This window comes from Anabrus simplex, chromosome 1 (genome assembly GCF_040414725.1).
Source record: "Anabrus simplex isolate iqAnaSimp1 chromosome 1, ASM4041472v1, whole genome shotgun sequence".
Taxonomy (NCBI): Eukaryota; Metazoa; Arthropoda; class Insecta; order Orthoptera; family Tettigoniidae; genus Anabrus; species Anabrus simplex.
The window spans coordinates 71441369-71454046 of NC_090265.1; positions in this window are offsets into that span (position 1 = coordinate 71441369).

Consider the following 12678-nt stretch of genomic DNA (forward strand, 5'->3'; position numbering starts at 1 on the left):
CGAGTGGTGCGGTTGTGGATCTGTCAGATCTTCTACAAAACTGGAATTGATCGTGTCGTCTCCCAGTGCGTTTTGGTAATTTCTTTTGAATAAACGCACTCTATGTTTACGTTGTAGCGGGTGTTCTTTTTCATTTGACTTCCCCTTATAATTTGTATATTAAAAGTATCTTTTGAGCTTGTAATAAGAGCTCGATCTAGAGATCTGGCTAGCTGTTTCACGTCCCATTACAGTGCTTGGCAAGTTCTGCGTTCGTAAACATGGTGAATGAACAACCATAATATGCCATGTAGACAAACTTCTATAAAAGTAGTACACAACCTACTGACCCCTCTTGACCAAAGAGTGGCATGAAATGATACATAGGAGAGGACAAAAAGAACGAGACATTTACATTATCGCTACATAAAATATGTCTACTTACCAAACACGGAAGATCTTCAAGTAGTGATCAGGAGGTTAAGAATCCCCCCCCCCCCCTGCACCTTTTATTAAATGGTAATTCAAAACAAATTGTGCGCCTAGTGTCAGAGGTTACTTGATAAGACTAATGGCAGCGCTTATCGTAATGAGTTTCAGAACTTTCTGCGAGATTTGAAGTGTATCTGCATAAAAGGACAGAGGTCAAGTACAGCTGAACCATAAGAAACGTTATAGTAATTTATTTTATGTTAATAACTGCTTCTTTCTTTCTTTCTTTCTTTCTTAATCCGTTTACCGTCCGGTGTTGGCTTTTCCCTCAGGCTCACCGAGGGATCCCACCTCTACCGTCTCAAGGGCAGTGTCCTGGAGTGTGAAACTTTGGGCAGTGGATACAACCGGGGAGGAGGACCCGTACCTCACCCAAGTGGCCCCGCCTGTTAAGTTAAACAGGGGCCTGGTGTGAGGACGTGAAGATTGGAAGGGATATACAGGGAAGAGGGAAGGAAGCGGTCGTGGTCTTGAGTGAGGTACCATTCCGTCCGGCCCCGCGGTGTAGGGGGCAACGCGTCCGCCTGTCACCCGGCGGCCCCGGTTTCGATTCCCGACTAGGTCAGTGTTTTTAATTGTAAATGATTAATATTCCTGGCCTGGGGACTGGGTGTTTGTGTCGTCCTTAACGTTCCTTTCCTCACATTCAACACACTACACTTCCTCCATTCCACTTACACGCAGGTTCATATCACATGGTGCAAGTAGGGGCAAAATATCTCTATAGGTCGACGCCCTGAACAAACAGCATTTTTTATTTTTAAAAAAGAGGTAACATCCCGCCATTCGCCTAGAGAAGTTTGAAACCACAGAAAACGACTTCAAGGATGACTGAGGTGGAAATCGAACTCCCCTCTACTCAGTTGACCTCCCGAGGTTCAGTGTACGTCGTTCCAGTCCTCGTACCACGTTTCAAATTTCGTGGCAGAGCCGGGAGTCGAACCCGAGCCTCTGGGGGGTGGCGGACCAATTTATATTTTGATGTAAAAAATCAATGTTGGTTTCAGTGTACACTTTTTCTTCTCACATTTTAGTAGTAATAGCAGTTGTCCGCCTCTGCGGTGTAGTTGTTGGTGTGATTCGCTGCCACCCCGGAGGTGTGGGCTCGATTCTCGGCTATGCCACGAAGTTTGAAACGTGGTACGAGTGCTGAAACGGGGTCTACTCAGTCTCGGGAGGTCAATCCTCGAAGTGGTTTTCCGTGGTTCCCCACTTCTCCGGGCAAATGTCGTGATGTGACCTAACTTACGGCAACAGCCGCTTCCTTCCCCCTTCCTTCCCTATCCCTTCCGATCTTACGATATCGCCACAAGGCCCCTGTTCAGCACAGTAGGTGATGCCACCTGGGCGAGTTACTGGTCCTCCTTCCAAGTCGTATCCCCCCAACCTAAAGTCTCACGCTCCAGAACACTGCCCTTGAGGCGGTAGAGGTGGGATCCTTCGCTGAATCCGAGGGGAAAACAAACCCTGGAGGATAAACGGATTAAGAAAGAAAGAAAAATATAAATTTAAGTTTGTTTGTGAAATGAAATGGCGTATGGCTTTTAGCGCCGGGAATGTCCGAGGACAAGTTCGGCTCGCCAGGTGCAGGTCTTTCGATTTGACGTCGGTAGGCGGCCTGCGCGTCGTGATGAGGATGAAATGATGAAGACAGCACATACACCCTGCCCCCGTACCAGTGAAATTAACCAATAATCGTTAAAATTCCCGTCCCTGCCGGGAATCGAACCCGGGACCCCTGTGACCAAAGGCCAGCACGCTAACCATTTAGCCATGGGGCCGGACATTTTTCCAATAATGTTGTTACTCTCTCCAATTCTGTCCTTTTTTTATAAAATACTCACTTAACATAGAAATAATCATAAAATACATTTTCCCTAGCTTTTTGTGAAAACAGGAAGGTTTACTCCGTGGTTGTTATTTTATATTATTCTGGGTTTTTCTTTTTCAAAGTTTTGCTGTGGCGTAATTGAAAGCATATTGTTAAAAACTAAGCTCAGTACGCAGCAAAATTTTAAGAAGTATTTACTTAGTAGTACATATCTTGAGTCTGATACAGACCATGATGCCAGTTATATCACGAAAGTACATGCTACCATTTAAGGGTTAATGCGGTTAGGTTAACAGTAGAGGTAAATGTCATGCATTGAGCGATTGTTTTTGCCTTAATCTAACGCTTCTTACATCAGCAATCGTTGTCTTGTATTTTAAAAATTACGCCTGTCTCTTTCGTAAGCTATCATATGTTCTACTGAAGTACGAAGGCTGTTCCTAAAGTGACAGAACCTTAATACCTGCAAATGCGAATCCTCATAGCGATTTCAGTTTAGTAGCACTGTACAGTGGTATCTTTACTAAGTAACAAACATTTACCGCCATTTATGAAATAGTTACCGGGCGAGTTGGCCGTGCGGTTTGGGCCACTCAGCTGTGAGCTTGTATCTGGGAGATAGTGGGTTCGAACCTTACTGTCGGCAGCCCTGGATATGGTTTTCCGTTTTTTCCTATTTTCACATCAGACAAATGCTGGAGCTGTGCCATAATTAAGGCCATGGCCGCGTCCTTCCCAATCCTAGCCCTTTCCTATCCTATTGTCGCAATAGGACTTATCTGTGTCGGTGCGATATAAAACCAATTGTAAGGAAAAAGAAGAAATAATTAGTTATCGCTCAGTAGCTGTTAGTTTGCAAGTGTGTTGCGATTGCCGAGATGCCTGAATTTTACGAGCAGCGTTTCAACACTCACATTTGTTTCAAACTATCGAAAACTTTTTTACAGACGTACCAAATGATGAAAGTAGTGTATGGCTATTCATCTAGACTGGCAGATCAAGTCGAAGAAGACATTGTTGACGGTATTATTTGACATCAATGGTTTTGCGGACCATCCATCAAACGGTAATAATAATAATTTAGCGTGGCTATTTCTAGCCGAGTGCAGCCCTTGTAAGGCAGACCCTCCGATGAGGGTGGGCGGCATCTGGCATGTCTAGGTAACTGGGTGTTATTGCGGTGGAGGGTAGTGTTATGTGTGGTGTGTGAGTTGGAGAGATGTTGGGGACAGCACAAACACCCAGCCCTCGGACCATTGGAATTAAGCAGTGAAGGTTAAAATCACCGGTCCCGCCGGGAATCGAGTCCGAGACCTCTGAACCGAAGGCCAGTACGCTGGCCATTCAGCCAACGAGTCGGAAGATAAAACGGTGAACCGATGGTATTATGTCTTGAGACATTCAGAGAAAATATCAGGAGAAAAATAGCAGAATTTTTTGTTAACAACTCCTGAATCTTCTGCCATGACTGCGCCTGTCCAGGCATCTTTGTTGATTCCAGGAGTGGGCCGATGACCTTCGATGTTAGGCCCCTTAAAACAACAAGCATCAAGATTCCAGGAGTTTTGACGAACACTGTTTACCTATCCACCCTACTCACCTGATCTGTCCCCGGGAGACTTCTTTCTATTTCCCAAACTGAAATTAACCGTAATAGGATGACGATTTCAGTCAACTGACAAAAACAAACTGAAATCGCTGGCGGACCTACCCGCGTTCCAACGAATTGACTATTAGGGATGCTACTACTACTACTAGAAATGTTTTCATTCCTCCCCTGAAGGGGGAGGCGGGCCTCTTAGACGGTGACGCCGTCTCTCAGGCCGGTAGGTTTGTTACGGTGAAGGAGATGCTAGGAGAAGGTGAGGAGTTGGGGGCCGTGGCCTATACTATGGACCGTGCCTGCATTCGCCTTAGTTCAGGAGAATGGAAAACCACGGGAAACCATTCTCAGGACAGCCGAACTTTGGGGCCAGCCGAGAGGTCCAGCCCTGTCCCGTCTCCCGAATGCAGAGGCGTAGAGCCACGGTAGAGCCGTGGCCAACCCTCCTCTGTTCGGTCGATTGGCCGGCCAGAGTGCAGAGCTGTTGGACCACGGAGCAGCCGTGGCCACTTGTGGGCCGACACCCACTCTGCATCTACCGACGCTATTAGGGATGCTTCCGTAAGTAGAAACGGCGTTGGGAGCGTCTTGTTATTGGAGAAGAGGAGTAATTTGAAGGAGACAAAGCTAACCAGGCTGCAGAGTTATTTTCAGAGTTCAGTTATTTTTCAACAGGCCTCATTTTTTGTGATAAATAGGTGTAGAATTCAACAAGAAAGATGTCCTTAAAATCATGCACATTGAGTTATGACCAATTTGTTCACTAACTGCATTTTCCATCCTCAAGGAACAAAACCTTATCTTTTGTCCATTCAAGTTAATCGAATGAATTATGTTCATAATGTTTTTTTCGTTTTCTGTTCCAGGTAAGTTGCAGATGATGGTGGAGATCTACGTACAATCAGTAAGTAATAACGATATGGAGTTGAGAATGATTAATCCTCACGGTAAAAGGTTTTCTTATAGAACTTTTCGGAAAGGTTAGTAGAGTAACGCCTGGTTGGCTTTAAACATTGGGGAGGAGACTACGCGATGCATACCCTGGACTTCAGGTTATTAGAATATAGTTATTAAATCATCATCGATCGTTCTGCCGGTTACTAGGTCTTCTCAGGGCCTGTCATTCTGTGTCTTCTTCAGCAGATCTTTTCGTGAGGTTCTTTTCACTTTAAAGTTGTCTACCGGCTGGAATTATTTCTTTCCTCTGGTTTTCTAACCATGTACAATCCCTTCCATTGTGCAGTCATCAGGCAGTCTCTTCACATGTAGTTCCAAAGCCAGTTCATCTTTCACCTTCCGATCTTTCGTAGCATCTCTCTTCTTCTTCCATTCTTCTTAGTACCTCTTCATTTCTCACTCCATCTTTCCAAATCGCTCCCTCCATATTTCTGCAAATTCCCATTTCGAAAGCTTCTTTCATTAATTCATCCTATTTCCAAAGTCTACAAGTTTCTGCTCCATATATTAGCAGACTCCAAACATTGCACTTTGCCAGTCTCCTTTTAAGATTTTTATTCAGTGGTTATTTATTTATTTATTTATTTATTTATTTATTTATTTATTTATTTATTTATTTTATTGACCTGAATTAATAATGTGCATGATATAATAGTTAAAACTTTTCTAATATAGCGTATGCATGCTGTTTAGGAGGTAAATAAGGAGCTTAAAATAGGGTGTGATATTTGTGACGTAGGTAATAGGTTCGTTTTCCCCTCGGCTTATACCACCCACCGCACCATGCTTCTGGCATTGTGCATGCGTAACGTTTAGAGTAGAAGCAGTTCTAAGTATATCATTGTTCTGCAGCAGTATAATTCACTTCAGCGTCGTTTCAGGACGTATTCTGCATGGGTAATTTGTAAGAAACTATTGTATCCTTGTACTGCAGCTTCTGGTAGTATGCATGCGTAAGTTGTATGAGAAACGTTAATGTTTTCACACTGGAAAATATTGTAACGTATGTCAGTAAATCCCTATTTCGTTCATCTTCAAATATTACCTGACCGAGCTCGATACCTTCAGTCGCTTAAGTGCGGCCAGTATCCAGTATTCGGGAGATAGTTGGTTCGAACCCCACTGTTGGCAGTTCTGAAGATGGTTTTCCGTGGTTTCCCATTTTCTCACCAGGCACCAGGCACCTTAACTAAGGCCACGGCCGCTTCCTTCCCACTCCTAGTCTCTTGCTATCCCATCGTCGCTATAAGACCTATATGTGTCGGTGCGACGTAAAGCCGATTGTATATACACTGACTGACAGAGCAAATGCAACACCAAGAAGGAGTGGTTCGAAAGGGATGAAAGTTGGGGAAAAAACAGAGACGGCACGGACGAATAATTGATGTTTATTTCAAACCGATATGCAGGTTACACAATGCGCGGCATCGACTCAGTAGGATGTAGGACCACCGCGAGCGGCGATGCACGCAGAAACACGTCGAGGTACAGAGTCAATAAGAGTACGGATGGTGTCCTGAGGGATGGTTCTCAATTCTCTGTCAACCATTTGCCACAGTTGGTCGTCCGTACGAGGCTGGGGCAAAGTTTGCAAACGGCGTCCAATGAGATCCCACACGTGTTCGATTGGTGAGAGATCCGGAGAGTACGCTGGCCACGGAAGCATCTGTACACCTCGTAGAGCCTGTTGGGAGATGCGAGCAGTGTGTGGGCGGGCATTATCCTGCTGAAACAGAGCATTGGGCAGCCCCTGAAGGTACGGGAGTGCCACCGCCGCAGCACATGCTGCACGTAGCGGTGGGCATTTAACGTGCCTTGAATACGCACTAGAGGTGACGTGGAATCATACGCAATAGCGCCCCAAACCATGATGCCGCGTTGTCTAGCGGTAGGGCGCTCCACAGTTACTGCCGGATTTGACCTTTCTCCACGCCGACGCCACACTCGTCTGCGGTGACTATCACTGACAGAACAGAAGCGTGACTCATCGGAGAACACGACGTTCCGCCATTCTCTCATTCAAGTCGCTCTAGCCCGGCACCATGCCAGGCGTGCACGTCCATGCTGTGGAGTCAATGGTAGTCTTCTGAGCGGCCGCCGGGAGTGCAGGCCTCCTTCAACCAATCGACGGGAAATTGTTCTGGTCGATATTGGAACAGCCAGGGTGTCCTGCACATGCTGAAGAATGGCGGTTGACGTGGCGTGCGGGGCTGCCACCGCTTGGCGGCGGATGCGCCGATCCTCGCGTGCTGACGTCACTCGTGCCACATGTCCCTGCGCCAACCATCTTCGCCACAGGCGCTGCACCGTGGACACATCCCTATGGGTATCGGCTGCGATTTGACGAAGCGACCAACCTGCCCTTCTCAGCCCGATCACCATACCCCTCGTAAAGTCGTCTGTCTGCTGGAAATGCCTCCGTTGACGGCGGCCTGGCATTCTTAGCTATACACTTGTCCTGTGGCACACGACAACACGTTCTACAATGACTGTCGGCTGAGAAATCACGGTACGAAGTGGGCCATTCGCCAACGCCGTGTCCCATTTATCGTTCGCTACGTGCGCAGCACAGCGGCGCATTTCACATCATGAGCATACCTCAGTGACGTCCGTCTACCCTGCAATTGGCATAAAGTTCTGACCACTCCTTCTTGGTGTTGCATTTGCTCTGTCAGTCAGTGTTTATTACCTGAGTTACAAACATCGAAGTTTCTACTTCAATTTTTCTTTTTTTGAAATAGGACATTATTTTGACATCATGTTTATTCAGAGCTCTACCATTAATCAGCAGAAAAAATATTTGCACTTCTTTTCCAAACAAAAAAGCAAGGTCGTCTCCGCACAGGCAATGGGAGGGGTGGAAGGTAAAGGCTTCCACTATCCGTAACCTCTGCATTTGGTGGGGCAGACTGGTTAGCTCTACGCCAGGCCGCCTTTACAAAATAATGTGGAAAGTAAAACTCTACTATTCTCTGGTTAGTTACCGCATGCAGCTTCTACCAACATAAAATTTTGCCATGAGAAGCTTTTTCCAATGTTAATTGGATTTTTACCAGACGGTTGCATTGCGTCATGAGGGCGAGTCAATACAGCTATCGACTTATTCTTGAATGATATCGATTCTTTCCGGGATGGCATCGACTGCTTGAATGATAGACCCTAAAGTGAAAATAATGCGCACTTATTAATATTATTTTAAAATGATAATTTTATGAAGATGTCAAAAACTTCTCGCATGAACGGGTTGCCAAGGTGACAAAATAGTACACCACACATAATCTTTTCAGGTAAATCAAATAGGATGTTTATACTATGGAATTAAGCACGTCCGTATAAATGAGATCGGAATATGTTCACAGATCTTCGAATCGCAGCACTGATATTTATATGGTCGCTTTTCACAGGCAACTGGAACTCTTTCCAGAAGTTTATAAAGAAGTCTGGAATGATACCATAATGCTCCAACCATCAGACCGATAACTTTGATATTGTCAAGTTGGTAATTCTGCTTGTAGAAGGGTATTGTTAATAAATAATGTTATTGGTTTTTACGTCCCGCCATAACATACATTCCGTGCGAAAGGTGACAACACTGTTGTTACGTATCGATATTGCCATCGATCTGGTAGCAGAACTGCATAGTGACAACTCACAGCTGCACGCAGTTGTTGGGTTATGTCTTAGTTGGTGCGCGCACTGGTCTAGTGCGTTCGTCCAGCTGTAGAAATGGAGGGAAGGAAAGACGAGCAGAGAAGTGTGGTTCGTTTTCTGGTGGCTGAAGTTGCTGGAGTAGCGAAACTCATCATCGCATGTCTGCAGTGTATAGTGAATACTGCATGTCCATGACGAGTGTGCACGAGTGCCATAGGAGGTAGACGATGCGCGTCCAGGACAGGTGTATCGTGCCTCACGTGAGAGGGCGGACTTATGGCCTTATTCGGGAAAACCGACGAATCACGGAGGAATAAAGACATTCATGGACGTTGGTTAATTGGTTCCATTCGGACGAGGCAGTGCAAGAGTTGTGTCCGGACATTTCGTACCACGGACATTCCGAACCACTTGATTTTTTAGGACATTTCGTACCACCTAGGTCGTTATCTACCTGCAAACAGTTTTCCTGTAATCCTCAAATATTTAAACCAGGACAATTCGTACCACTTGATGTCAAATTGAAATTTCATTTCGACGCCAGCGGGCGTAATGAGTCTGACAGACACACTTTAGAAATCAGAAACAAAAATAATTTACAACATTTGCTGAAGAACACTTCTAATGCATATTATTTTAATAATTGCCCTTTAAACTACACTTATCACTTACGTTTACGTAATGAAATGAAATGTCATATGGCTTTTAGTGCCGGGATATCCCAGGACGGATTCGGCTCGCCTGGTGCAGGTCTTTCTATTTGACTCCCGTAGGTGACCTACGCGTGGTGATGAGGATGAAATGATGATGAAGACAACACATACACCCAGCCCCCGTGCCATTAGAATTAACCAATTAAGGTTAAAATCCCTGACCCGGCGGGAATCGAACCCGGGACCCTCTGAACCGAAGGCCAGGACGCTGACCGTAAATATTATCGTAAGAAAGTTGAAACAATACAATAGAAATACACATCGTGTTCGGATGCAGTGTGCCTGACGAGCACAAGGATGGATAATATTACTATTATTGTGAATATTAACTAAGTAAATTAAAAAATTCTGATGTACTCGACGATACGTGCTTGAAGGCCACGCGGAAACAGGAAACTACTTAAAGATGGAAGTAGCTAGGTCCCCGCGAATGACGAATACGAGATAAGAATTAACACGTGTGCCAATCAGATCAGTTGCGCCCGACGGTAAATTAACATCAGTAGTGGTCACACCGTGCGAAGGCTTCTGCGCCACTAGTGGACAATGGATATACAAATGAATACATTCATTAGGATATCGTTTTTACTTCGCAATACTCCCCACTCTTTCAAGTGGTACGGAATGTCCTCTCCTAAATATTTTTAAGTCATTAACTGACACTTCGCAGGTAATCAGCCGGTCAAGTGGTACGAAATGTCCATGGCACGAAATGTCCGTGGTACGAAATGTCCTAGAACCGTGCAAGAGTGGGTACGGTTGTGGATCCGTCAGCGACCTACCTCTTTCTACAAAACTGGAATTGATCGCCTCGTCTCCCAGTGGGATTAACGCTTTTGGTAATTACTTTTGAATAAACCATTCCAATGGTCACGTTGTAGTGAGTGTTCTGTTTTTATTTTACTTCCTCTTATACTTTTACGGTTTTCGCAGACGCCGAGGTGCCGGAATTTAGTCCCGCAGGAGTTCTTTTTACGTGCCAGTAAATCTACCGACACGAGGCTGGCGTATTTGAGCACTTTCAAATACCACCTGACTGAGCCACGATCGAACCCGCCAGTTGGAGTTAGAAGGCCAGCGCTTTAATCGTCTGAGCCACTCAGCCCGGCAAAAGGTCTTGACGGCTCGTAAATGTTTTGTTTCTCAAGATGTAATCTTTCCAAGCATTTCAGCCTACTGCAGTATGAAATATTGACCGTTACACCGACCAAAGTTTCGTTTCGAAATTCTCTACTGGGACGTAAATTCCCAATTTCGGCCCTTGTAACGCAAATTGTTTGTTATTTACTGCTGTAGGCCAGGAAGATCGGCGTATTATGCTTAATGATGGTGCTGCCCAATTCTCCTTGTCCACAATTTGAATGATATAAATCAGGGCCTCTCAAACGCCCAAAATCTCACGCGTGCAAACAGCGGCGCAGAGTTGCTGTGCACAGTGCATCGGTCCCACTCGGCTCGGCTCGGACCAACGCTTCGTCTCTGGGCTACTCGGCTAAGCTCGGCTCAACTCAGCTCGGATTTGGAGCGCTACGGAGCAAGTGAGGAAGAGGGAGATAGGGGGAGCGAGTGAGACAGGCGTGGGGAAAGAGAGAGACAGCGCTATTGCTCCAAATCCAGGAGTGGGGGTCTGCACTCTGGTCAACCAAGCGAAGTCGTCTTTTGCACCGTGCACAGTGCATGCACCAGCCGCATGCACCCTGAGAGGCCCTGATATAGATTGTTTCCTGGGTGGCATCCACTAATTGAATGGTGGACCTAAATTGAGCATAATATGTTCATCTTAATAGTATTTAAAAATAATAACTTAATGGCGACGTCAAGTTACCTTTACGACTAATTATATTGAACTGCAGTCATTAGCAATCATGTGAGAGCAGTATGTCTGGTAAAGCATGCTAGGAAGGAGTAAATTGTTACTGGTTCTATTAGACCAAACTGGGTCGGAGGCGGTAAGTATAGTTCGCAACCTCAGTGCGAGACTGTGGGACTAACGCGTCTGTTGCTGGCTAGTGTTGGTGGTGGTGATTATTGTTTCAAAGTGAAGTGCAAGGAGATGAACATCACCCATGTTTGTTTCAGACTTGAGAGTTTGTATTGTCAGTAATTGCATATTCAATTCGTTAATAGTGTATAGTCGCTTACTTACGTACAGGGCTGGAAGAGAGAGAGAGAGAGAGAGATAGAGAGAGAATACCTGCTCAACACACTTATTCTTCACTGAAGAAAAACGGAACTTAAATATCACAGTCTTCTGACATTGCCGACCGATAATATCTGACGTTTCCACACCGGATCCCGTGAGATTTTAAGTTGAGCAACATTGGGCGTGGTCAAGATTTGGTTGGGTTGCCACGCGCTGTTGGTGGGGGTAAGGGAATTGAGCATCGGAAAGGAATTGGCCACTCTACCGTACGTAAACTCCGGCTCAGGCACATCTCTGCGGAGGTTCGGTCCTGCCTTCGGGCAGAATACCCCCTTACCTTACCATTGTAAATTGTCTACCTGATTTCAACGATACTTATCGAGCCAGCCACATTTTATTTAACTCTACTTATTTCTAATTTTAATTTTTATCAATTTTTATCAATTACTTTTAATCAAAGCAAGACTGGAAAATGACAAATACTTTAATCCTTCATTCTCTCGAAATCGATTTTTTATTGTAAGCTGTAAAATTCTTTCCTTCTTATTAGTTTTGTTCTTATGGAACTCGTTAGCTGCAGTCGCTTAAGCCCGGCCAGTATCGAGTATTCGGGAGATATTGGGTTCGAACCCCACTGTCAGCAGCCCTGAAGGTGGTTTTCCGTGGTTTCCCATTTTTCACGCCAGGAAAATCCTGGGGCTGTACCTTAACTAAGACCATGGCTGCATCCTTCCCACTCCTAGCCCTTTCCTGTTCCATCGTCGCCATAAGACCTACCTGTGTCGGTGCGACGTAAAGCATCTTGTAAAAAAAATGTTATTCTTATTAACTCCTGTTTTATTCGTATGTCTTATTTCTTGTACATCAAGCTGAAGGTAACCTTAACATAGGTCGAAACATGTCCTCTAAACATAATGTTTGGACAGGCCTTTTTATTTGAGTGGTAAGATTTTCTTGTATTGATCAGATGGACAATATATTATGTACATTCTTTCGAAGGATTTTTTAATAAATCTAAAATACATTGAGAGACTATTATTTGCAAACAGTAACCTGTTACCGTTCAATGAAAATTCTTCGATGTATAAGAAGGTGTCTACAAACAGAAGAGAGATGTCCGTAGGCTGATGTTTTCGAAGCGGATGATATGAAGTGATGCTGTCTGTCGAAGGTCATGGCACGCAGAAAACCGGATCATGGGAAGAAAATGAGGCGGCAATTGACGAGCTAGAATAAAAATAGTGCAACAAAAATATGGAAATAAAAATACCCGTCTATAATCTGTTGCAGTGCTTAGTAGCCGGCCGGT